Source organism: Canis aureus, chromosome 12 (genome assembly GCF_053574225.1).
Source record: "Canis aureus isolate CA01 chromosome 12, VMU_Caureus_v.1.0, whole genome shotgun sequence".
In the NCBI taxonomy this organism is placed as follows: Eukaryota; Metazoa; Chordata; class Mammalia; order Carnivora; family Canidae; genus Canis; species Canis aureus.
Window position 1 is genome coordinate 59,520,725 of NC_135622.1, and position 26,541 is coordinate 59,547,265.

Here is a 26,541-nt window from a genome sequence, read left to right on the forward strand (position 1 = left end):
CCCTCATTGTTTTGTCTTTGTGTGGCCCCATCTCTTTTTTATAGTTTCACTTATACGGGTCCCACCCTATCCTGGTAGCTGGGGAGGCATATTTTAGCTTATGTAGTTGGTGATATTGTCATGGGTCAGAGGGCACTGCCCCACGTGTCTGTAACAGTGTAAGTGTCCCTGACTGGGGTGGGGGGGAGCATTGTAAAGTCAGGGAGAATATTTCAACAAATAGATGGCAGTATGTAACTTGGTGATGGTGGAAGGTAAATATTTAGGCAATAGAAGCTGTTGATTGCAAGAACTAATTTTGTGGGAGGCCGGGGTCAAGTGTATGTACTAACAATCTTTGATTTATCAGCATTATTCAGAAATTGAGCTTAATTTACAAAATGCTAAGTGGTTGTGTTTGTTCTTCCCTTGGAGAGTATATCTTGCACGTTTGACTTCAAAGCATCAATGCTATGACTGGAAGAAGCTTGAGATATGGATGCTTTTCATAACAATGTTAAAATGTGGAAAATCAGAAAGTTTTTCTTTAGATAGTCTGCTATATTTAAACATTTATCTGACATCCATATAATGGAAAATGCTGAGCCATTGGGAATTAGTTTATTTAGTTTGTTTAATTTTAAACTATTAAAATGCCTAACCTCAGAAAAAGGACACTATTTTACACAGTTAAATGAAAAACAGTCAGAATATAAATAGTAATATGTTATAGTCCCATTTCTTTAAATCTATCTGAAATATTAGGTTGAGCCATATGAAAGTGCTATTTTGTCAGATGATGTCAAAATGGTTTGATACTAGCAATTTCAGATGGTTCAGATAGAAGAGAAAACCCACATTAACACACACCACAGATACACACGTACATACATGCCACACGTGTACGCAGACAATACACACACCTATACGTACACGTGGAAGATAATTGCCAAAAGTTCTGGATGGCAATTACAGGCAATTTAAAACTTTTTTCTTTCTTGTTTTTAATTTATACTTTCTTTTTTAAAAATTTTTTTTAATTTTTTAATTTTTTTAAAAATTTATACTTTCTAGAATGAATGTGGATTACCTTTCAATAAGAAATGGAGAAAGACAATTTTTCTAGATGCTCCAGAGGCAGAACCTTTCATTGTGGCGAGGTGTTGAGGTTCAAGCTTCATCTACATTGTTTGTCAATAGAAGATTTGAGGATTTTTGGTCTCCGGTCTCCAGAGTTCTTTAGAAATGATCATATTTGGTGAAAATACCTACCCTACTCATCTATTCTCTTCCCCAGTAAATTCCCCCAGCTAATCTGTGAGATCTCTTTTTGTGTAGAAGCATTTGACATTCCATAGGTGCTCAATAAATATTTGTGAATGAATGAGTGAATATATGAAGGGGAGCGTAGTGAAATAATCATTGTTAATACATTCTGCAATTTCGCTGATTTCCTCTCAGTTGTGAACTGACCCGATCTTCCCAAAGAATAAGATGTGCCTAACTGTAAGTCCACACACACACAATGCTGATAGGAAAGCAGTCAGTTAAAAAAGACAAAAATGAAAACACTGGATCGCCTCTACCGAATTGGTCTAGACATACCTTCGCGATTCTCTTGGATAGATTATAAAATATCTGGGTGAGAATCTTAGCACATTATACATTCCTGGAAGAGGTCGGAATCCCTGGCCCTGTAACATGCAGGTATTTCTGAAGCAGCTTGACCTGTAGGCCTGTTGTTTTTCCTCTTCTTCTTCCTCTTCAAGATTGACTTCAGTGCCCAGGTTCCCTTGAGGTGGCTACCCACTTGTATTTTGCAGTGAGAGGAGGATGGAAAAACTGGGAGAAAGAAGGAAAGGAGGAAAGAAAAGAGGGCGGGAGGGGCAGAAACAGAGGGACAGGGACAGAGGGATTTTCAGTCATGTGGGATCATTCATTCGTCTTCTTAGCAAATGTTTATTAAAAATCTCCCAAGAGGATATTGATCATTTACCAGCTGACACGGTCAGTGGGGCATTATTTCCATCCTGTGATTACCTCTAAGTGATGCATGCCAACTTAGATGGGTTCTGAGCCTCTGAGTAGAGCGTGTCCCGAAATTAACTTGAATAACCTAATTTCTACCTTCCCGCCGATCTGTTCTTACACACTGTGCAAAGGGCAAAACAGAAGTGAAACAAGAGAGATTAACAAGGTCTGTGCCAGCTGTTAGAGGAGAAGTCATTGTTTGTCTGCATTTAAGGAGAAAAGGACACTATTTGGCAGCATGGGGTGCCTCGGAGTCGCTGGAGCTAATGATCATCCTGAGAATTGAGCTGTGAGGCGAGTTGCCCATTGACCGGCCCTGACTGCTCTCGCTGACAGGTGCTAATGGGAGGGGGCAGGACACAGCTGCCTGAACAGGAATCCCATTATCCTTTGCTGGGTATTGATTCACCCTGTGGGATGTTTCCTTTCTGGCTGTGTTAATTTTCAGAGTGCACATTTGCCTCTTTCTCAGCAGAGAGAGAGAGCGAGAGAGAGAGAGAGAGAAAGAGCGTCAGAGGTGCTCGGGGCAAACGTAATGGGCCCTGCCTTCCAGTCTGCAGAGGTTGTGTCTGTGGGGATGTGGGCTCCTCTAATTACAGTGCCTGCTAGGGGACGGGGTTGCAAGAATAGCTTTGCCACTAATATAATTGCCCTGAGGTGCATAGCAAATTAATCTAATGACACAAGGTGCATTTTGAAAGTTGTCCCCCCCCATCTGTAAACAGTAGTTCTCATTTTCGACTTGACGTTTTTTGCACAGAAAATCCAGGAAGTGATCCAGCAGTTGGAATCCGCGCCATTGACAGTCATCTGAACATTTTCACTGTCTCTTTTGTTTACACACAGGCCTTCTAAAAACCTTCAGGGATAATTTAGAAGTGATCTTCACCTTTGGCCACGCTCTGTGGTCTGCTGGTTTGTGCTGAAGGGCAATAGGTGGGTGGGGTGGGGTGGTTATAAGGAAAATTGCTGAAAATAATGTTTAAAGATGTCTTATTATTGCAGGTAAATCATGGCAGATTGCACGTTGAAGAACACAGGCGGTGGACACAATGCTGAGAACCCAGGGGGGCGTCTCGGTCACCTCACTGGCCCTGCTGGGCCTCAGCCAGCCCGAGGCGTGTACAGAACGTCTGCCCGTTAAAGGAGTCTCCCTGACTTAGAGCAAAGCCCTGCATTCCTGCCAAATGTGGGCACGTGTGTGTGCGCGCGTGTGTTATGCCTCATGACAGTGGCATTTTAGGCACATTTACATACTTGGGCAATCAGTTTAGTTCATAGATTACTCCGATTTCTGTCATCTCCCATGTCCTTGTTTTGTCGTGATGCAGGAGCTGCATGAGGCCTTACCTTGGAAGGGACTCCTGTCCCATGGCCACTGTGGATTCCCAACCTCCGCCCGCCCGGTGCTCCGGGAGCCCTGGCCTCAGTGTTGTGTTCCTGTCTCTGAACTGCTTAGGGCCGTAGGCTTCTTCAGTCCCTTTGCTTCTCCTCCCCTGGGACAGGTGAGACAAAGCAAGCAGGGAGTGGGGTGAGGGGGCTCTTCTAGTGTTCCCTAGAAGTAGATTTCTAGCACCGTTCATAGTGCTCTAATGAGAAAATTTTATTTCAGAGGTTTAAGCCAAAGGGAAAAGTCAAGATAGGGATGAACAGGATTCTCAGAACGACGGTGTGATCCTTCCCCCACAGCAAGTTCAAAACATGTTATATTCCTTACTTCATGACTTTGTAGAAGAGCTCTGCGGTCACCTGGTGGTAGCAGGATAGCTCATTTGATAAGATAGGCACTGAGGGCGTGGAGTTTGTCTGTTCAAGAGCCAGAGAGGAACTTAGGCCTGGATTTGGTAAAAAATATCTAGAACTTGGTTGAGACAAGAGGCTGCATCCTTTTTTTTTTTTTTTATGCATTGTATTTCTCTGGGTATACACGTAATTATGTAGCTTTTGTAGGAAATTTAAAAATATAAAAAATGACAATCATCCATAATTCTGCTATTTAGAAATAATAACTGTCATTACTATTTTGATAATTTCTGCCCATTTCTAATTGTGTGATTTTGTATCCTTTTGATCATTTGCAGTTTTGCCAAAAACACTTCCCCACAGCATTAAAAACTCTTTGAGGATGTAAGTGCCCAAAGACGGGGTAATCTTCAGGGCAAGGAGGGACACCGAGTGAGGGAGTACATCTCCACAAACCTGAAGCATCGTGGATGGAGGGATGAGTCCTCCAAAACAGGTAGGAAACCCCAATGGGTGTCTTGCTGACATTTAGGAGGGCTCTTCCTCCTTCTGATTTTTTTTAAAAGGATTAGAATCCACAGATTCAAGGAGTGTAACATGTCCCAGGAAAAACAAATTCAGTAAAAAAGTTATTAAAGTTAACAGAGAAAATTCTCTGGCACATTTGGGAAAATCAGCTTATCTCTTGGAGGGAAAGGGGCATGATATCCCTAAACCTTTCTATAGCACTCAAATGTGAAAGGTAGTGGGACAGTGTGTACTAAGTTCTTAGAGATGAAAATGTGACTTAACATTTTATCGGCAAACCAGCAGCTATCAGGTAGAAAGACAACAGACAGGTCTTCTTAGGCATTCAGGAATTCAGGGAATATGGTCCTCAGTAGTCCTTCTGGAAAAAAAAAATAGCGCAAGATAATAAGCTGGAGGATGAAGGGGAAGGAGAAGGTAAGATGGGAAGGAGGAGGAGGAGGAGATTGGGAGAGCAAGGGAGGATGGAGGCGGAGGGAAGAAGGGGGAGTTAGGATGGGGTGGAGGTTGGAGGAGAAGGGAGGAGGGGGAGGTTGGATGGGTGGATGGGAGGGAGAAGAGAGGGAGAAAGGAGGGAGGATGTGAAGGAGGAGGGAGGATGTTGGGAGTGGGAGTGAGGGAAAGAGGAGAGAGGAGGGGGTTTGGGAGGAGACAAAGGGTGGAAGGGAGATAATGTAGATAATGTAGAAAGGATAACTTTAATGGAAGCGATGGTGATGTACCAAGGAAATGCAAATAAAAATAAAGCAGAGCTGTTAAATCCGTGTCTAGCCAGATTTCACCCAAAGCAAAAACTCTTAAACAAAGAGAAATGCAATATAATGATGAAGCTTACAATCCACAGTGAAGATCTATCCTGAATATTCATGCACCAAATGTGAAAAAAAAATCATTAAAAAAAGAAGGAAGTAAGAAGGAAGCAAAATGAAAACACAAGGGAATGAGTAAACAGTCCTTTAGCTTTCCTAGATCGTGACCTATCAAATAAGTGAAAACAAGGAAACACATAGAAAATCAAATGATAATCATAAGAGACAAAACAGCGGGTACGTATTGATTGATCCTGTGATGAGCCACAAAAAAAAAACAAAAAACAAAAAACAAAAAACGAGTTTCTGAAAGTAGCAGGAGTTCAGGCCTTATCGGATGACAAGGCTGTAGAAGCCAGCAGTGAGCCCCGGGGCACACACAGCGGGTGACCTTGCCTGGATTCCTTGGCCCTTTGGTTTATCAGTGGGACTCCAGGTGTGTATGGGGGGCAGTGCCCCCACTGCAAACAATCACACAGAATGCATTTGGGCCAGGGCCACCACGTGACACATCTGGCAGGTCAGGTATAAGCCCAGGGTTCTGGAAAACCCTTGGTTTGCAGATACAGAGCTACCCCATGTTTTCCACTTTTATTTTCTTCCTGCTCCCTGCTTGGAAAGCAGATGTGACACCTGGAGGGAAGATGAAAAAACACAAGGAAAAAGGCCTATATAGTTACTTTGTTTATCAAGACCCACAAGATGGACACCACTCATGGCCCACATCACAGATCTAAGGCTGAGTCAGCCTGCTGGTATGGGGCCACCTCACTGTCAGAGACACCTAGCGAACACCAATCCCAACCGTCCAGCAGCTTCCGCTGGCTTACTTGGCCCTAGAGGGTAGGACCTGCTAGACTTCTCAGGAAAGCCCTGACCTCCTTGCCAGTCATGCCTATTTCTGCTTGTCTCTCTTAATTCTCTATAAAACTCACTCTTGCCCAAAATCCCCGAGGAGGAGGGTTTCCATCCATGTATTGTTTTCCTTGAATAAAGGACATTCAACTCCTTACTGAATTGTTCTAGTGTTGTCACTTGACGGTGCTAAGGTGAGTGCTGAGTCCCTGCATGCTAGGGCTCACCTCTGCTGAAGAAGACGGGAGGGGCTGCCTCTGGAAGGGCCAAACATCCCCTATCTCTGTGTAAGGCACTGGAGTTCTCTATTATTGCAATTAAATGATAACTGATAGAATAATCTGATGTAAAATAAATCCCCCTATAACTCAGAAATGGGAAAAAATAGAAACCGAACTCTGAAATAGAAGAATACTAGGAAATAAGTAACATGAAAATGATTATTTCAGATTTTTCTGATAAAAATGATGAGCTAGGTACCCAGATTGACTCTCTTTTTCTAAATATTCTAACTAAATATATTAAAGGAAATGTCTTTTTAAAAAAAGTTTTATTTATTTATTTATTTATTTATTTATTTATTTATTATTTATTTATATATTTGTTTGAGAGCGAGAGCAGGGGAAGGAGCAGAGGGAAAGGGAGAAGCAGATTCTCTGCTGAGTTAGGAGCCTCATGTGGAGCTCAGTCTCAGGACCCTGGGATCATGACCTGAGCCAAAACCAAGAGTCAGATGCCTAATTGACTGAGCCACCCAGGTGCTCCTAAAGAAAACATTTTAAATGCACTAATGAGTTGGTAGAAAAATAAGCTATTTTTTTAGGCTAGAAAAATGAGGGAGAAAAGCAAAAAAAAAAAAAAAACTTAAGTCAAATCCTACAGATGAACTTTCCCCCAGGGTATCTCCAAAGCTGGTGGATTTGAGTTTTCATTTAACAGCATGGGGCACTAGAAATAGGAGACCTGGGTCCCCCAAGATGGGTCGTATAGTAGGAAGGCCTTCTCTCATAAATCGGGGACCTAAAAGGACATGCATTCAAATGTTAAGGGTGAAACAAAAAAATAAACCTTTCCACACATTCACATACCAGTCTTGGATCTGAATAAGAGGAAAAGAGGGCTCATGGGGTAAGCTAGGTAGGATTAAAAAAAAAAAAAAAAAAGGAACAGGCCTCAGTTGAGTTTGTAGCTGAAATTTCCTCCCTCTGGGTGGTTCCCAAGAACTCAACATAGACATTCAAATTGGAATGATCTCTGAGTGATACTGTCCTGGGGCAGCTAGTAGAAAGAGTGCAAATTCTCCATGGAGGAATTCCAACTTTTTCCCAGCCCTCAAAGGATTCCTACTTGTAAAATCCCAAGAAGAAGGATAGCATTAATAGTGGAAATATCAGAACAAAGAAAGAAGCCACTGGAAGAAGGGAAGTAGAAGAAACAACAGGATGGAACTACAAGGTCAAGATCTGTAGTTTTTTTTTCCTTTATTGCTAGAGACTCATTAGGAACCCAGAGGTTTCAGATACTTTATGGAAACAGAAGCACAAGGTACACCTGTAGAGAAGCAGGATGCATTTAAGTGCCTGTGGAATTAAACCATCTCCACTACCAATACATAGACCAGTGTTTGTGGTCAGGAGCAGTGTGCAGCGGCAGGGAAAGTTCACCTAGGAAGGCACCTGTGCCTCCTAAACTGGGCCATGTTCCCTGAATGTTTCCCTTCACCTTGCAAGAACAAAATACCCAGCTCATCTTGAATCCAAATGTCCTTCCGGGGATTGTGTGTACACGAAAATCTCCGGCGCTTTGTTCAAAATCGTGTGTCTTGCTCCTGGGTGAAATAACAAGAGGATGGTAGCTTTAACACCATCCCTTTTTTTTGTATTGGTTCTTTATGGCTCAAGTTTTCCTGTCTGTAAGATAACAAGGTGGAATGAAGCAGTCCTTTAATTTCTATCCATCTCCAACATTCTGAGATCTTTGCAATTGTTCCGTAATGTCTAGAATAATTTCTCAAACATCACAGACCCTTGAAAAGTGGGGCTGTGTTAATTCTAAGAGAAGTGAGTAGACTGAGCAAGTCTTAGGGGAAGAAGCCATGACTGCCCAGGACAGGATCCCAGGTCAGTTTCCAGCTGTGATATTTAAGAAGTGGGATTTATTTCCAAGATGATATTTCTGAGATGAGCATGGCCCTGGGATATAAGGGGTTACAATGTTTCTTGAAATTTGTAGTTATAAAAATGAAAATAACAAGATGGGAGCAAGGGTAGGAGGGGAAAAAAAAAACTTCAAAGTAAGTTTGGAAGACAAGAAGAAAACTTGAAAAAAACCCTACAAGAAAAAAAATTAAATTATTGAAACACTATGAAAAGAAGATGAATACATTATGGTGCAAAAAATAAACCTGAGAAGCAAGCTATTTTTTTAGCTGGAAGTGCATGGGAGAAACAACTAGATTCTTAGACAGCAACAGGTCATTTTAGTAAAAATTCAGTTTAGTAAAATTCTATCACGGAATCTATGCTGGTCTTGCAAGACCTCTAGTGAAACCAATTCAGGTATAAATCCTTAATCAGTAAGTCAAATGTGGGTTGTCGTTCAGTGTGGTGTAGCAAGGTTGTGGATCGGTAGAGCTCGACGTAGGTGTTACACCAAGTAGAAAGAGCTTTTGGCAGGAGCATCCGGGCACCTTCTCAGAAGTTGGAGCACCCAGCCTGTGGAACGCCCCGTTGGGCCTTCACCTCCCCTGCCATCTCCTACCGTTTCAGCGTGATTCAGGCGATGTGCGAGACTAAGGTCTAGTACTGGATACCTTCTTGTGTAAGACGTGTGTGAGAACCGCTCGTGTGTCAGGTCACAGTGTTTTCACAATGACGCTGTGGGAGCAGGCATCCTTATCTTATCCTTCTTTCGTGGTCCAATACGAGGGTCAGGTAAGCGAACCGCTGAAACTACCCCGGAAGGGGCAAGGCTAGCAATTACAAAGGAGGTCGTTTTGATTTGGAAAAGTCATTTTAAAAATTAAAGATGGGGGTGTTTCCCTTGGACAATGGAAAACGTGAATTTGAGGAAAATCGGGACCATTACAGTAATGCTCTGCAACCAGTTATTGCCATTGGGCTCATTCCAGTCTTTGGGGGTGAATGATTTACTGCCATGAAGCAAAGGATTTTGTATCTGCTCTATGGATTTTGTGTTAGCACTCCTTTTTCTCTGCCTTCCCCTTATCTCCCCCTCTGCATAAGGCCTGAACCCCCAGACCTGGGCCACAGGTCCCTAAGTGCCTCTCCCTCTCAAGACTCTCTCATTACACTTTGGGTTGTCATTGGTTTAATGTCCTCCTAACACATTAGGCCTCCTAATTTGTCAATGGCCTCCCCCCTTCATCCCCATTTCTTAGCAGCTCTCTGTTAAGTTACGCTTTTTATCAAGATCCTTCATAAATGCACCACAATCCGTAGTTCCGGGTTAACAGTCCACAGCTCTCCATCTACTATAATCTAATAATGTATGTCAGTCACTTTTTAAGTGCTTTATAAATTAACCTGTTTAATCCACATAGTAGCCCTAAGCTATAGATTCTATTTTTATCTCCATTTCATGATGAGAAGACTGAGACCAAGAATAAGTCACTTGCTGGAGGTCATTTAGCACGTGTATGTCAAAGTCAAGACGTGAAGCCTAGAACCATTATCACCACGCCCTTATTCCCAGAGATTATTCAACCCGGCTCCATGTGTCCTCACTACACTCCATTCTACAATACAGTTCAATGCTTCTGGCATTGGCACACCGCTTTACCATTCACACAATTATCTTCATGTACATCCCCTCCCCCATTTGATCTCTTATTGGGCCTTTAAGATAAATATTAACTCCATTTCTCCCCCCCAGGGAAGAAACTGAGTTTTTAGGGATGTGTTCCTGGTTATAGGGCAATGCCATCAGGTCTCAGAGTTCAGAATATTGTACTTCCGTCTAATGAAAACCTCCATCCTATGACCAGTCAGGTTTTAGGGAGAGGTCATTCAGAGCATCGGATCTGGAAGGACTGGCTTGAAGCGGAAGCCCGTGTGTAAAAACAATATGGAAGCATGCATTCTTGAAATGTGAAAATCAATGCTGAAGTGAAGGCAAGTGGACTTGAAGGCTGAGGGTACTGAATACAAAGTGACAGAGCAAAAATTTCATTGCTTTTTGGTGACAAATATGCTAGACTAGCGAAGCAATGCATTCCATCTTCCAAATGCAAAAACCAGTTTTTGGGAACCATTGTTAGAAGATAGACTGTGTGTGTGTGTGTGTGTGTGTGTGTGTGTATGCGCGTGTGTGTATGTGTTGGCAGTCAAGGACTCTGAGGACCACGTCCTCGGCATTTCATTGGGAAGTGAGGACTTCTGAGGAATGTGCTGACCACCCTTGGGTCTACACCCTGGACTTGAGCTGCAGCCTCCAGCTGGCTTCCTCCCCTCCAGCCAGGCTGTCCTTGCTCCCTCAGTCGGGTTGGCCCCCAGCCCAAACCCCGCAGTCTATCTTGAAACCAAGTGACCTCCTTTCAGTCCTGACCAAGTTATTCCTCTAATTCCCACCCAAAGTTTTACATCTATGTTCCAGTCCCTGCCTCTACATGTGTAAATCATGAATTTACCACCGCCAAGGGTCACTGTTTAATGTTGTCCATCCTTTTTTTTTTTTTTTTAATTGTATTTATTGATTCATGGGAGACACACAGAGAGAGGCCAAGACACAGGCAGAGGTAGAGGCAGGCTCCATGGAGGAATCCTGATATGGGACTTGATCCTGGGACTCCAGGATCACACCCCGGGCTGAAGGCAGACGCTCAACCACTGAGCCCCCCAGGGGTCCCAATGTTGTCCACCCTTAACATCATTTGTTTTAGCTTTACATTTCAGAAATCCTACTGTAAGTCTCCGTATTTAATGGTGAAATTTAGATCCGCTTAATAAAATATGAAAATTAGACCTTCCCACCCCCCCAAAAAAGGTAGCAAAGGAGATGATCGCCAGGTGTAACTTGACTTTGGCTTTGCATCGAAAGAGCGACAGGGACCCTGTTTACTAGGGACCCCCATGTGCAAGACTTGGGCAACTATCCTGTAGATCTCTGACACAGGCAGGGAATTGCTACTTAGGAGTTCATAATAAAGGTAGAAAGTTGTAAGCACAGCTAAGATGTGGCTAATTTTGAGAAAGCTTTGGGAAATTGCATGGAAAGGGGGCCTTCTTTGTGTTTATGTTCATGAGGAACATCGGTGTGTAGTATTTTGTAACGCCTTCATCTGGGGTGGAATCACAGTGATGCTGGCCTCCTAAAATGAGTCAGGATGTGCCCTTTTTTTGTTAGGAAAGAGTTTGTGCACAATGGATATAGTTTTTTCCTTGCATGTTTGTTAGAATTCACCAACAAAGCTGTCTGAAGCTGGGATTTCATTTGTGGGAAAATTTTTCAGCTGTAAATTTGATTTCATCTATAATTTGTAGACTTCAAATGGAGGACTTTATCAAAATGAATCTTGAGTATTCTTTCTCCTCTCATTTCAGTGCTGATAATTTTTATCTTTCAAGAAATTCTTTCAATGTCATCTATATTGTTGAATTTATTGTGAAGTTATTTACAATATTTCTTTATTTTCTTTTTCTTTTTTTTTAAGATTTTATTTATTTATTCATGGGAGACAACAGACAGACAAGCAGAGACACAGGCAGGGGGAGAAGCAGGCTTCCTGCAGGGAGGCCGATGCAGGACTCGATCCCAGGACCCCGGGATCATGCCCTGAGCCAAAGGTGGATGCTCAACCACTGAGCAACCTAGGATCCCCCACCCCCATTTTCCAGATGTAGAAAGAAAATCTACAGTGTGGTCTGTATTTTTGTCCGTAGTATTGATATTCCACATGTTCTCTATGTTCTGGTCATTCTGGCTAGAGATTTATCAGTTTTACTGATGTTTTCATGAACCAGTTTTATAGTTCCACTGATTTTTTAATTTCTTCTTTTTTTCAATATTACAGATTTCTGCTTTAAAACATCATTTCCTCTTGTCATTTGAGTTAAATTTGTTCTTCTAGTTTCTTGAGGTAGGAAATGAGATGATGGATTTGATTTAGGACTTCTTTTCTAAATAAGCATTTAATGCTACAAAGTTTTCTTTAAACATCGCTTTGGCTGAAAGCGCAATGGTGAATTTCTAACATGTCGGTTTTCAATTTTCATTCAGTTCAAAGTGTTTCCTGATTTCTCTATAATTTCTTTTTTGACTCCTAGGTTATTTGTAAGTATGTAATGAGATTTCCAAGTATTTGGGAATGCTCCAGATATCTTTCTAGGACTGATTTCTGGACTAATTCCACTGTGGTTAGAGAAGTTACTTTGTATGATTTTAGTTCTCTTAAAATTCTTAAGACTTATTTTATGGCTCATCATATGATTTATCTTTTGAAAGTTCCGTGTGTGCCTCAAGAGCATATTGTTAAGTGGAGTGTCCTATGAATATCCATTAGGTCAGTTTGGTTGATGGTTTTGGTCAGGCCTTCTATATCCTTAATGATTTTTTTTAAATCGCTCTATCAGTTACTGAAACGAGTTGTTGAAATCTCAAACTATGATTGTATGTTTGTCTATTTCTCCCAATTTTGTAAGTTTGTTTCATGCATATTGAAACATTTTTATTATGCCCCTATACCTTTAGGATTTTTGTAGTCTATTGTTACTGTGTGTACCTATGCATCTTGGATAATAGTCTTTATTTTGAAGTACTAATTTGATATTCATATAGCTGCCCCATATTTCCCTTAATTACTGTTGGAATTTGTACTTTTTTTATCCTTTTACTCTTAATCTTTGTTTATATATGTTATTTATATTATTTAGATTATTATAGAATATAATTACATCTTTTTTCACCCTTTAATCCAATCTAACAATCTTTACCTTTTATTGGGAAGTTTTGTCTACCTACATTTATTGTAATAATAGACATGTTTCAGATTAAATCCATTCCTTTGCTATTTTACCATCTTGTTGTTTTCTTGCTTGCTGCCTTTTGTGGACTCATTGAATTTTCTAATGGTTCTATTTTATCTTTACTGTTGGATTAATAGTTGTTCCTCTCATTTTGTTTTCTAGTAACTGCTGCTGCAGTTAATATTATATAATTTTAATGTATCGTAGTCCATATTCAAATAATGTTTTACCATGTAGTTTTAGTGTAAGAATTCTATTAAAGTGTACTTCCAATTACACTTCTTTTCCTTTGTGGCATTATTTTCATACTTTCTACTTTTATTATATGCCACAAAACACAAAATACATTTTTATTCTAATTGTTATTCTTATTATTACTTTAAAAAGTCACATCTTTTTGTATGTTAAAAAATTATTAGAATGTATTTTTATAGCCATCTACTTATTTACCACTCTTAGCACTCTTCATTCTATCTTGTATATCTAATTTTTCATGTGATATTATTTTCCTTCTTTTTGAAGAAATACTTTCTTAATTTCATAATTAAGATGCCCCAATCATTTATTTCTTTTATTGCTGAGTAATATTTCATGGCATGGGTGTGCCACAGTTTATTTTACACATTGAAGACTGATACCTCCTACTTCATTCTTTGTTTTAAAAACTATTTTTAGAGTAGTTAAAGGTTCACAACAAAATTGAGAAGAAGGTACAGAGATTTCTCTATATCCACTGTCCCGACATATATATATATCCTCCCCCATTTTCAAGAACATTCGCATGCTGATGCATCTTTTCCCATGGGTGAACCTACATTGACATGTCATAGTCACTCAAGTCTATAGTTTACCTTAGTGTTCATTCTCAGTGTTGTGCATTCTGTGCTTGGACTAATGACTCATGATGACATCTATAAGTCATTTTAATGTTATACAGAGTATTTTTACTCTCCAAAAAATCCTCTGAGCTCAGCCTATTCATTTCTCTCAACCCCCACCATCTTACTGTCTCCATAATTTTCCTCAAAATGTCATCTAGTTGGAATCAAATGGTATGTAGTCTCTTCAAGTAGGCTTTTTCAGTTAGTAACATGCACTTAAAGTTCCTCCATATCTTTTCATGACTTGGTAGTTCATTGGTTTTTAGCACTGAATAATATTCCATTGTTTGGTATGTACCACAATTTGTTTATTTACCCACTAAGGACATCATGGTTGCTTCCAAGTTTTGGTAATTATAAATTAAGTTGCCAGAAATATCTATGTGTAGGTTTTTATGTGGACAGAATTTTCCCATTCCTTTGTGTAAACACTAGGGAGTATGATTGCTGGATCACGAGTAAGACTAGGTTTAGTTTAGTTTTTTTTTTTTAATTTAAATATTTTTTTAATTTAAGTTTTAGGTAGTTAATGTATAGTGTAATGTTGGTTTCAGGTATAGAACTTAGTGATCCATCACTTATATACAACACCCAGTACTCATCATCACAACTGCCTTCCTTAATACCCAGCCCCCATCTAGCCCATCCCGCACCCACTTCCCTCCACCAGCCCTATTTGTTTTCTATCATTAAGAGTCTCTTCTGGCTTGTTTTCCTGTCTCCTTTCTTTCTTTCTCCCCTTCCCCTATACTCATCTGTTTTGTTTCTTAAATTCCACATATGAGTGAGATCATATGGTATTTGTCTTTCTCTGACTGACTTTTCTCACTTAGCATAATACACTGTAGCTCCATCCATGTTGTTGAAATGGCAAGATTTCATTCTGTTTGAAGTACTATTCCATTATACATCTATACCACATCTTCTTTACACATTCATCAGTCAAAATACATAACCGTCTTGCAAATTGGCTGTCCTGACCCACCAACAGTGAATGAGAGTTCCTATTGCTCCACATCCTCACCAGCATGTGGTGTTGTCAGCAGTCTAGGTTTAGACCAGTCCCATAGGTGTGTAGTGGTATTTCATCATTGTATAATTTGCATTTCCTTGATGATATGTGATGTGGAACATCTTTTTATAGGCTTAGGTGCCATCTGTATATCTTCTTTGGCAAAGTGTCTGTTAAGGTCTTTGGTCCGTTTTGTTTATGACAACATGAATGTTAAGGGACCCCATCCCTTAGGCTTCTGCAATTATGTCCACTCACTTTCTTAGTCTGTCTTCTCTCTTGTTCAGGTTTGATAGTTTCTATTATTCCCACTTTGAGTTCACTGATTTCATTTCCTCTTTCCCCTCTGTTCTGTGATTGAGCCCATCCATTGAATTTTTTATTTTGGTTATTGTATTTTTTTAGCTAAAATATTTCCACTTGTTCCTTTTTATATCTTCTGTTTCTTTGCTGAGGCTTTCTATTTTTAAATTCATTTCAAGCATGTTCATAACTGCTTTTTGAAGCATTTTCGTGACGGTTGCTTTAAAATCTTTGTTAGATAATTCTAATTTCTCTGTCATCTTGGTGTTAGAGTCTTTTGACTTTTTCCCCCTCACTCAGAGATCTTCCTGTTTCTTAGTGTGATGAATCATTTTTGATAGAAACCTAGACATTTTAAATATTATATTTTGAGATCTTGGATCTTTCTAAACCTTCTGTTTTATCTGGCTTCTTCTAACACTGTTCCTCCAGGGGAAGGGGATGACACCACCTCATTCCTGTGAGGAGGGGGAGGATAGAAATCCAGGTTCCTCATTCAGCCTCTTATGACATATGGGTGGGGGAGGGGCTTCTCATTCCTGCTGAGTGTGGGTGGGGTTTCTAGCTCTTTACTGTTAGCATCCAGGAAGAGGGTGTTAGGAATGCCTCATTGCTGCTCCTCTTATGGCCTCATTGGACACCATGGGCAGGTGGCTTCTTTACCACTGTGCACTGGTAGAACTGCTGTCAATATTTTGCGTCCCCTTTGGTGCTGCCCCTATGGTGATGGGAGGGGCATCTAGTTACTCTTGGGTAGGGTGGAAGTCTAGGCTCACCACCTGGTGTGTTGAGCCTCCTGGCTCCTTAGTCTCCTTGCCAACACTACTCCGGTGAGAGTTTGTGGGTACCTGATTACAGCTTGCAAGGATGGACATCTGGTGCCCCCAACTTGGCCTTTGTTGGACAGCAATTTTTTCCGTGGTCTTTAGCTGGAATAGAGTAGCTTGTGTCTCAAAGTGTTCGATCTTTCCAGGCTGCCTCTTGCCTGGACCTCTGCCTAGAGACAACAGACTTTTTGGAGGCCCTTGTCCATACATATTAGCATTTATATACTGCCAACTTCTTCAGCTCTGAGTCTGGGATGTATGAGGCAATAGGAGAACCCAGGAATCTCCCTCTGGTGTTGGTTTTTTGGTCCCAAAGTCCATAACTAGTCTACATTCTTCTCTCCACTCTTCAGAGTCCTCTTATGCTTGTTTCATGTATAATAATCAGGGTTTTGGTGTTGCACAGTGGGAGAAATAGGGAAGAGCATGTCTCCTCCATCTTCCAGAAAACAAAAGTACTTGAGGCTTGTTTTAGAGCTTTTTAAAGGTGAATACAAGCAGACTTTAGTCTGGGGTTAGTGTGGTCCCACTACTAAGCTCTTATCTTCCTCAACTTCCTACTAAATGCCCCATGTATGACAAGATCTTTCCACTGTAGCTGATGAGGATATGCACTCTTCCCAAAACACACCTGGACTTTGACAGTAATATTAGCTAAGACGATCTTTGCTTTAATTTGATTTTTTGGAAATGTCTGGGTGGCTCAGTGGTTGAGCATCTGCCTTTCACTCAGGTCATGATCCCGAGGTCCTGGGCTCGAGTCCCACATTGGGCTCCCTGCAGGGAACTTGCTTCTCCCTCTGTCTATGTCTCTGCCTCTCTCTCATGAATAAATAAATAAATAAATAAATAAATAAATAAATAAATAAAATCTTTCATTTGATTTTTTGTTGTTATTTATGTGGTTCATATGAAAATTGGGTATCTGCCCTTCTATGTTTATAACTTTTCCAATTTACTACGAGTCATCGTGTCCTTTGAGATTTACATGGGTTTGGCCTTTATATCCCTTTTGCTGATTCCCCACAGTGTCTATGAGAATCTTGAGTTTGGGCTGGAAGGCTTACATTTCCCATGGTCACTTCTTGCTCTGGGCTCCTGTTTCCCCTCAATTCTCACCACCCACGTTTCCTTCACCTTCTGTGTGCACTGGTCTTTTTCTGCACTTCCCAAGTAGGCGGAGAACACTCTCAGCATTTGGGCTCCTGGAGCACCACTGACTCAGTGACGGGCTGCAGCCAACTCTCCCCAACTTGGGAAGAATAAAGTGGGGGTTTATACTAGAGCAATAGCAACTCAAACTAGAGCCCAGCAAGCAATTTAAAACCATACCTTAGATGTCCTTCTTCTCAACAGCCATCTGGCAGTTTCAACACTGGGGGATTTTCCCTGGTTAACTCTTCTATTAGAGTTCAAGCATTCTGACATGTTGCTGAGCCCTTTTTCCTCAAGGTCTTCATCTCTCTTGGCTTCAGCCTCCTCCTCTAGATTCCTGTGCATTTCTCATGTACAGCTCATTGGCTCTATCACTGCACTATGGCCCATTCATGCTTTGTCCAGAGATTAGCCTCCTCTTTCTTGCCAAACATATTCCAAAGATACTGCTTTCTGGAGAGAAATTATTTTTCATTGTTTTTAGACTTATATATTGCAAAACTCCAGGGGGCATCTTTCCCACCTTCACAGAAAATATACTGTGAGTGGGTCCTGGGGTTGTCTGACTGGGAAGCCTAGGTCTCTGTGTAGTGCAGATGGTGGCTCTTCAATTGTTAACATATGCCTTGAAAACAGTTTTTCTAGTTTGCCATTCGTCTTAAAGTGTTTGTTGTTTTATCCTGCTGTACAAAAATATTTATATACATAAAACCTGTATTTGAAGTTGAATATGTAATTTTTCCTTTATGTGTATTTATTATTCAGGCTTATTTAGAAAATCCTTCTCTACCTAAAGGTTATAAAATATCACATTTTCTTCTAGTGCATTTCTTTTGTTGTCTTATTTTTATGTTTTTAAATCTGTGAGCCTATTGCAAACATTTTGAAGTAAGAGACGAGCTAAAGACTGCTTTCCTCTCTCACTTTCCAAGTAACTGTTCTGACATCATTTACTGGTTAAGGAATTCTTCTTTTTTGATGTAAAGTGTCACTTTTTTCACATACTAAATTCTTATTTATACTTGAGTCTTTATCTTGATTCAAGTTTAATATTAAATTCTTATCTGAATACAATCCCTCCCCTAGTTTTGTGTCTTTGAATGTGGCCAGTCGCACCCTTCATCAGCAGTGTTAACATCCTTCATGAGATGTGATTGTTGATACATAAAATTATTTACACCCCACCCACCCTCATCATGACTTCATTTTGTATCTGTTCTAAATGCATTATCTTGAGGGTTCAGGGTCATAGGCTGTCAGGATTACATGGGTTCTGAGAGTCATCTGAGTCCAGCCTCATCATGCCACAGATGAGAAATTTAAGGACATAAAAATTAGCAACTTGGCTGTTGGTATAGAGTCAAGAGCAAGGCCAAGAACTGTATCAAGTGTATGCTTCCTTAAAATGCATTTTGCCTCTGTCCTTCATCTTCATTTCTACAGCATCACCTGGACCCATGTCTTTGTAATTTCCCTTTACTAGTTATGCTGGTCCTCTTTCATGCTACACAGAGTTTCTAGAATGGTCTTTATAAGGCAGAAACTGTACAAGGGAGAAGAGAGGACAGCATGTTGCCTATGTGAAAAGTTATGTGGTGTGACGGCCTGATAGCCTTTTCTGGGCTATGCAGTAAGAAGACTGTGTAGTCAGGGCCACCTCAGGGACCAAGCAGCTCTGTTCTGGAGGCACATTGAAAAAAGTGTGGCTTGGGGTGAGAGGGACTTCCTCCCAATCCTGGTGTGGGACCCCTGAGGTGCCAGCTGCCTCTAGAGCCTGTTGCAAAGTCAGTGGGGGAGACCCAGACCCAGGAGGCATCGCTCAGAGCTGAGGGTGGTAGACATGGTGGAACAGAGATAACAGACCCGCAGGGGTGGTTTCTGGAAGACAAGGCACACTGGCTGCTCTGTGAGTCATGAGGCAAGAAGGACAAGGGATAAGGGTGGGTGAGTAATGATGCATGTGTACATTTTGTGATGTGCTTCAGAGATAAGAGATGGGAGCAGTGTGGCAAGAAGGGAATATCTGTGAATGCTAGAAGGCCTTGGGAAATGGCATGTGGGGTGGAAGATGCTGAAAGGGAAACACAGACCCTTTCTTGGCTAAGGGGAGGAAGTTGCCTGTTTCTTCACTGGGGAAAATGCTGGGTCCTGATGCTGAAACTGAGTCCTGTGTACGTCCTGTGGCACCTGATGCCTGGGGCCTTGGTTTGTGATAGACTCGGTGACTCTGGGGCCTAACATGTTTTCTAGGCAGATCTCATTAACTTTACGTGAAGGCTGCTTGGTGCTGGGCAGGGGGACAATGGTTGGTAAGGTAAATGACAACAAGACTCGTTTAAAGGCTCATAGAGGCCCCCTGAAGTCTTCCAGAAATAACAGAGAGGACTTTTCAGCCTGATATGTAATTTCTGTTTTTTGGAGTAGGGGCACTGTATAATTTTACTGATAATGTCAATCCATTTTTCTTTTTGGACCCTATCTTAATAACAAGTGAGGTGGCTTGGGAATCCTGTATGTTCCCATGGTGCCTCAAACACACCATGTGTGTTTCTCAGGCTGCATCTGTGTTGAGATTGGCACTATTCAGAAGATGTTATCCCTGCCCCCAGGCATGTGGCCTGCACTTCTTCAAGGCCGAGTCCTGTCAGGAAGGGACGTGGGAGAAAGTTGCAGGAAAGCTTGACAGTCATAGGAAAAGAGGAGAGCATCCCTCTAAAACATGCCCTGGAAGCAGATTCCCACGGAAATACAGACAAGGAGCAGATATCTAGGATGCTCAAATGAATTCTAAAATGCTTAAAATGAACTCTGGAATGTGAAATCTCAGTAGTTCTGTTTTAAAAGAGTAGATCACTGTGTAAATATTAACAGCCAGAGATATTGAGTTCTTCTCGTGGTTAAGTGGCTCTCCTGTAGAAGCTTTAGAACTCCTCCCTTGGAATGGAAGATATGGAAATTCACCCCAGCCTAGATGCTTAGAGGGACAAGATGCCCAGCTGCCTGTGGCTGCTTTCCCATTTTTCGTGTGTGGACTTCCACCATTTCAGTCATTTGATTAAAGGTGTTGGCAGGAAGTCATCCATTAGAGTGGGTTCATGTCGTGTCTTGAGAGATACTAGATGTCTTCTCTACATCGGGAGACCCACAGAAGTGGGTTGTTATGACCCAAATGTCTGTGCCCCCCCCCCCCAACAGTTCACAGGTTAGAGCCCTGACCCTCAATGTGATGGTGTTAGGAGGTGAGCCTTTGGGGAGTAATTAGGTTAAAATGTAGTCATGAGGGCAGAGCACCCAGGATGGGGATTAGTATCCTCATAGGAAGAAGAGGAGATATGGGAGTTTTCTCTGTCCACCATATGAGGACATAGCAGGAAGACCACAGTCTGCATGCTGGGAAGGGGGCTCTAAGTATCAAGTCTGCCAGCACCTTGATCCTCATCTTCCCAGCTTCCAGAACTGAGAGAAAAAATATCTGTTGTTCAAGCCTCCCATCTATGGTATTTTGTTATGGTAGCCTGAGCAGATAAAACCAGAATAGGCAAGTCCAGAGTTAGAGGGAGCGGGGCTCCCATCTTGGCTTCCCCCCCCCGCCCCGATCTAACTGGATGACCTTGGACCACTCTGAACTCCAGTTATCTCACCTCTAAGACAGAGATAATAATACTTTCACTGCAGGCCCATTGTTCCATTTAGAACAAACACACTCAACCCCTCTCTCTCATTTCCCTCCTGCACACACACACACACACACACACATACACAGTGCATCCATCCCTGTACAATGAGCACATAGTTGAACCTCAATACATAAGTTTTATGTCTATTGACTTATAAAAATAGGAGCTCCTTTGTGAGCTGCTATTTATGTACTGAATGTGATATTTTAAAGGAGACATTTAAGAATTAGGCTTCAATTTGAGGATACTAGAATTTAGAAATTTGAAAGTCCTCAAATTTGACTTATTTTTAGGGTATTTGAATATGGAAGCTGAAAAGGTAGCATCTATTCTACTCTGGAGGTAAGCACCAATAACAGACTACCATGACTAGTAAAAAAAAATGACTTCATACACCATTTTTTGATTAATAGGATCTGATACCACTGTAATGGTGTTTAGCAAATTATAATGCTCCCATTAAATTATGGTCCTGTAGCAAATAGTCATGAATTCAATTATACAGCTTAGCTTCTAGCTATCTTGCATATTTCATCAAAAGCTGATTTGCCAGTGATGGCAATCGCTTTGCATTTCTACAGGGAAGAAGACATATTAGGTAAAACCTGGGTTGAAAGTCAACCAGTTAATGAGATGCTCGTCAAAGTCTTACATTAGCCCGGACTTGCAGTCATCTCCCACTGACATGGGGCTGCCTTGAGGTTTTGTCTCCCATGGAGATTGTTTCCTGTGCTGTTGGCTCTGTTCAGGCCCACTGTCCAGATACTCAGAGAGAAGAGGAACAGGGTGATTCCCCCTCAACCTCCCAGCAAAACATGCTGCCAAGGGTAGATCCCACCTGGGGACAGGGAGGCTTTGGTTCCCTGAGCTCACACTAAGCCCCCTAGGACATCTCAAGGGCAAATGAGCACTCAGAGAACACAGAATGCCCCGGAGTAACAGGAAATCTGAGTGTCAGCTTTCAGGGACTCTACTTTCTGTAGGGGAGAGGGTCTGAATTAGATGGCTTCCCAGAGGAGAGCTGAAACCCCAAAGCAGACAAAGGTCTTCAAAGCAAAGTCAAGGCAGTAGGAAGTATTTGCATGGCCCAAGGAAGCAATCACCTGGGGATTACAGGCTCCTTATAAAAATGCAAGAGAGTGAAATTCAGTGAAAAGTGTGTTTGTGTGAGAAGATACCAATTGTTCCTACTGGCAAAAGGGAATGTGGTCTGCAGGTCTTATGATGGTAAAGCCAAGAACAGCTTGACAGATGGGAAACACCCGTGGCTGTGGAGTTGTGTTCAGCACCAAGTTCAGGTCCCCACTTTGGGCCTCACAAATCACGGTCTTGGGCAAGAGCTGCACCAGTCAGTGGCAATCATGACCCTTCCGAGAGTTCTCAATGACTGACCTGAAGCATCACAATGCAATGCAAGGGAGCCACGGAGGAGGCTTAGGTCTGGAGCTACAGTGCTGTGGTGTGGGTTTCGTCTCCACTACCTGTGGTGTAATTTGGGGTAGGGTCTTCTACTTTCTCATACTTTAGTTTCCTCATACGAAATGGGGCAAACAGTAGGACTTACTTCAAGGTGCCAATGGGAAGATCAAATGAGTCATGTCTACTGTACACTCAGAACAGGGCCTGCCATGGAATAATGGTCCAACATGAGTGTTTGCTATTGTGATGAGGCGTATTGTTATTATCACTCCTTGAGGAACTCTGCAGTCCAGAGAGAAGAGCGTGTAAGCGAATCGCAGAGGAGGGAAGTATGCTTCCAAGGGAATCGATACCTATTTTCATTTTATAGTGTGAGATGACCTTGATTCTGTTTCTATCTGACAGAGGGGCACACTCTCCAACATAATTCATCCACTGTGATGCAGAACTGGGATTTAAATTCCATTCTGATAGGCCTCCTCCTAAGACATCCATTGCTATGCAACTCAGATAAAACCCAACTGATTAACTGGCTCCTGGTCTTCAGGATTTGATTTATTAATCAAGGTTGATACAATATCACAAAGCTTAGACTATCTTTGGGAGGATTTTGAGTGACCATGTAGCTGAGAACATGCCAGAGCAGGGGAGCTGACTTCTTTACTGAGCGGGGAAAAGGAAATCCCAGTATCTATAGACAGGGAGAGGCAATGTTTCCTGACATGTTCTACAAGATGGATGTGCAAGGCATGAAAAGTTCTCACCGATATCTAGTTCTCCCGACAATTAGGCGGAGGCTTCAAGTTCAGTTGTGGCCTTTCAGGGTGAGGTGGTGTGCGTCTGTTCTGGGTTGTCACACGTACTTGAGGGGGGACAGCATGGAGTCCAATCCTCCTTGCTACTCAGGGCAGAAGCACATGTTGGCATGGAAGTGCCACCAGAGTGAAATATTCTCGAATTATGAGGTAACCCGAGGAGGACTGCCATCCTGAAGAGGAACTAAAATGGCCTTTGCTGAGCCAGTGTGCTTTTGGTCTTAACCTTTTTTTATTTGTTGTTTTAACTGAAGCTGTAAAGCAGTCTATCTTGACTGATGTTATATGGCTTATAAATGAATATGTATGAATAAAAAGTGATCCTTAGGAATTCATATACATTTCTTCTATGTATTATGTATAAGTCTTTCTTTGCGATAGCGCTGTTAGATTAGCAAACTGCACATGTGATTTTCATGTTACTATGTAGCTTTCAGTAAACTTTTGGTGAAAATATTAAATTCTCATGTATAAAAGGAAAAGTTTGAGTGCGGTGTTAAAATAGGTGGATTTTAAACACATTGATTAATGTACTAAAATAAATCTGAGCAAAATCCCTGGTGAAATAACATGGGGTCCATTCTTGGCTCTGTACTTTCTAGCATGTTGATCAGCGACATCATGAAAGCATTAAACATCATGATTATTAAGGGGATGCCTGGGTGGCTCAGTGGTTGAGCGTCTGCCTTCGGCTCAGGTCATGATCCTGGGGTCCTGGGATCAAGTCCCACATTGGGCTCCCTGCAGGGATCCTGCTTCTCCCTCTGCCTGTGTCTCTCATGAATAAATAAATGAAATCTTTTTAAAAAGTCATGCTTATTAAGATTTTGAATAATAATAAATAGAATGGGTAGATTCAGCATTTATAATTATCTTGCTAAATGCCTAAAATCAACTAGATTAAGTTCCAATTAAATTCCGTCTAGTTATATGTTGGGCTTTTAATTTAATAGTATAACAAAATTTCTATTACAGTTACCAGTGTTACTTATCTTCTCCAAAGATTGGGCCTAAGTGTTCAGGAATAGGGGAAGAGTTAGATAAAATGTCATTTATATCCTCAGAGAGCATTGAGTGTCATGATGCTTGCTGAAGGTGTAATGTTAAGTTGAAAGAAACTAAATCCCAAATTCTATGCAGAATAGCCCAATGGGGTTTTTAAAAGGAAAGAGCCAAAGTACCAAGAGTGATTTTTCTTCTTTTTCTTTTTGCCATTTCTCAATCATTTTTCCACACGAGCGTGTATTATTCTTATGATGAATGTAACACACTTTTAAATAAAAAGAGAGAAAACTTTACATAATGATTTTAAGGTTAGGAAGAAATCTCTTTTTTGCCCACAGGCAGTTGGGATCTGCGAAGACCTTAATACCTCAAATGAATTCATTATGTCTAAGATGATGTAAGGAATTTGGGATTTTTGAAATGTTACTGGTGCTGCTGGAGGAGTTATTCTAGTTCTGATTTATGTGTTCGTGTTTTAATGTGGTTTAAGGCATTTTCTAGAAAACTGTAGTATGAAGTATGAGTGCCAGGCTGTGTTAGTGTGGCAGTGGTTGCAAAAGACTTGGCATTCGAGAATGTTTTCTATCTAAAGAAGGCCGGTGTTATCTTGACTTGGGGTGTCCCTCAATATACATGTTTTTTAAGGAAGTGTGCTCAGATACTCACCTTGTTTTAGATAAAATTAACAAGCACCCAAATTTCACATATATCTAAAAAGCACCTTTCCATCTGTCTGGAAGAGCTTTTCCATGCGTTTTGTTATTTTTATTATGTTTGATTCTGGTGCTGCATCTAGTTTATCTTGTCTTACCTTTAAATCATTTGATAGGAGGAGTTAATATTCAAATGCTTTAAATGATCCTGGAAAACGTACTCAGAGTTTGGGTAGAGATCACCTGCTTTTACACAGCTTGCTTTAGCTCTCGCTATTTAATTTTCCCTACTTTAAGAAGGAAGAATTTTAAAGTGCAAGGAATTCCTGACTTTATATTTTTCATAAACTAGAATAACTCCCATTAAATGCTGTGTTCACCGGGCTGTGTTGCACTGGAAACAAAATATGTAAAAGGTGGGTGGTTTAGCGGTATACTTTTTTCCCCCAGAACATGCTTGCATTTAAATTTGAAATCTTCCAACACGATTATAAATGCTTTATTCCATTTTCTTGGATTGAATGCATTTGGGGAAAGGTAATTTGGCTTTTAAAGGGGTTCCCCTGGGACACCTGGGTGACTCAGTGGTTGAGCGACTGCCTTCAGCTCAGGTCGTGATCCTGGGGTCCTGGGATCCATTCCCACATCGGGCTTCCTGCATGGGGCCTGCTTCTCCCTCTGCCTGTGTCTCTGCCTCTCTCTCTGTGTCTCTCATGAATAAAGACAAAGAATCTTAAAAAAAAAAAAAAAGGCATCTCCTGATAAAAGACCCTATTGCTATCTTGTTTCCAGTGATCCATTGAAGATTTTTTTTTATGGCTCATGATTTGAAATAAAAGATAGTTGATTTAAAAAAAAAAAAAACCTCATAAAATAGCTCAAACAGGTATTACAAAGAGCTTTGTTGAAAAATTATATCAGAAAAAAATCCCCTGGATTCTCGCAGATACTATCTGCTTTCATTCATTCACACATTCGTTCATTCTTTTGTTTGTTCATTCAGCACATAATTGTTGAGTGCCTATAGGGTGTTCAAGGCCCCACATGCCCTAAATCATTTGTTAGCTCTTGAAATACAGACCTTGTTCTCTGGTGTACTTGAGTGTTTGGAGGCGCTGAATTACACTGTTGAACTGTTTGTCACAATATTACTGTTGCTGTATTGTAAAAATTACAGTGTGTGCATTGTTCCCTCTCCTTGTACTAATTTCCTTCCTTCCAGCTGACGTTGAGTTAAAACAGATGCAGAGATAAGAGGGCAGGACTGCCACCTTAGCTGTCACAGACAGGGACCACAGGGGTTTTGGGTCAGACCCTGTTGGGACATATTTGTGATATTTTCTATCACACACTTTGCAATGAGTATAACATTTCTCAAGAATGAAAAAGAAAACATACACAGGTCAAGGTTTTGAGGTCTGTCTGACTTGGGTTGTTACCTGTGAACCAGAGAGAGCAGGCTAGAGGAATTTTGCTTGTTGCGTCAAGATATGCATCTTCTTGCAACTACTTAATTTGTTCTCGTCCTTAGGGAACAATATCCACCCTCTACAGGAAATACTAATGATTTTTACAAATTCATAGGCATAAATGGTGCTATGCTAGCAAACTGGCCCTGAGCCCATTTGGTGGGCTCCTGCTTGCGCATCTTTGTACTTTGACTTTGCCAGGTGGAGGGGCATCCACAAAGTATTTGTTGTATGTTGAATTGACTGAATCTTTCACTTTTTAACTAATTGTTGTGGCAACAAGACAGGATAGCATCACTTCGTTTATACAGACTGTTTATAATATACTGTGGTAGGACTTGGAAAAAGAACAGCCTCACAGCGATGGAAGCTTTTGTTATCTGCCCTGCATTACATT

The 26,541-nt window shown here is 41.2% G+C and overlaps 1 long non-coding RNA gene across 1 annotated transcript in view; it reads left to right on the forward strand.

Annotated features, from left to right (window-relative positions):
- The first annotated feature begins 2,062 nt into the window (after positions 1-2,062).
- The window catches only part of LOC144281304 (uncharacterized), a 35,239-nt gene continuing 10,760 nt past the window's right edge, over positions 2,063-26,541 (forward strand). Inside the window, exons 1-2 of the long non-coding RNA XR_013349874.1 lie at positions 2,063-3,515; positions 4,092-4,249. This is a non-coding gene — a long non-coding RNA (uncharacterized LOC144281304). The remainder of the gene's footprint in view (positions 3,516-4,091; positions 4,250-26,541) is intronic.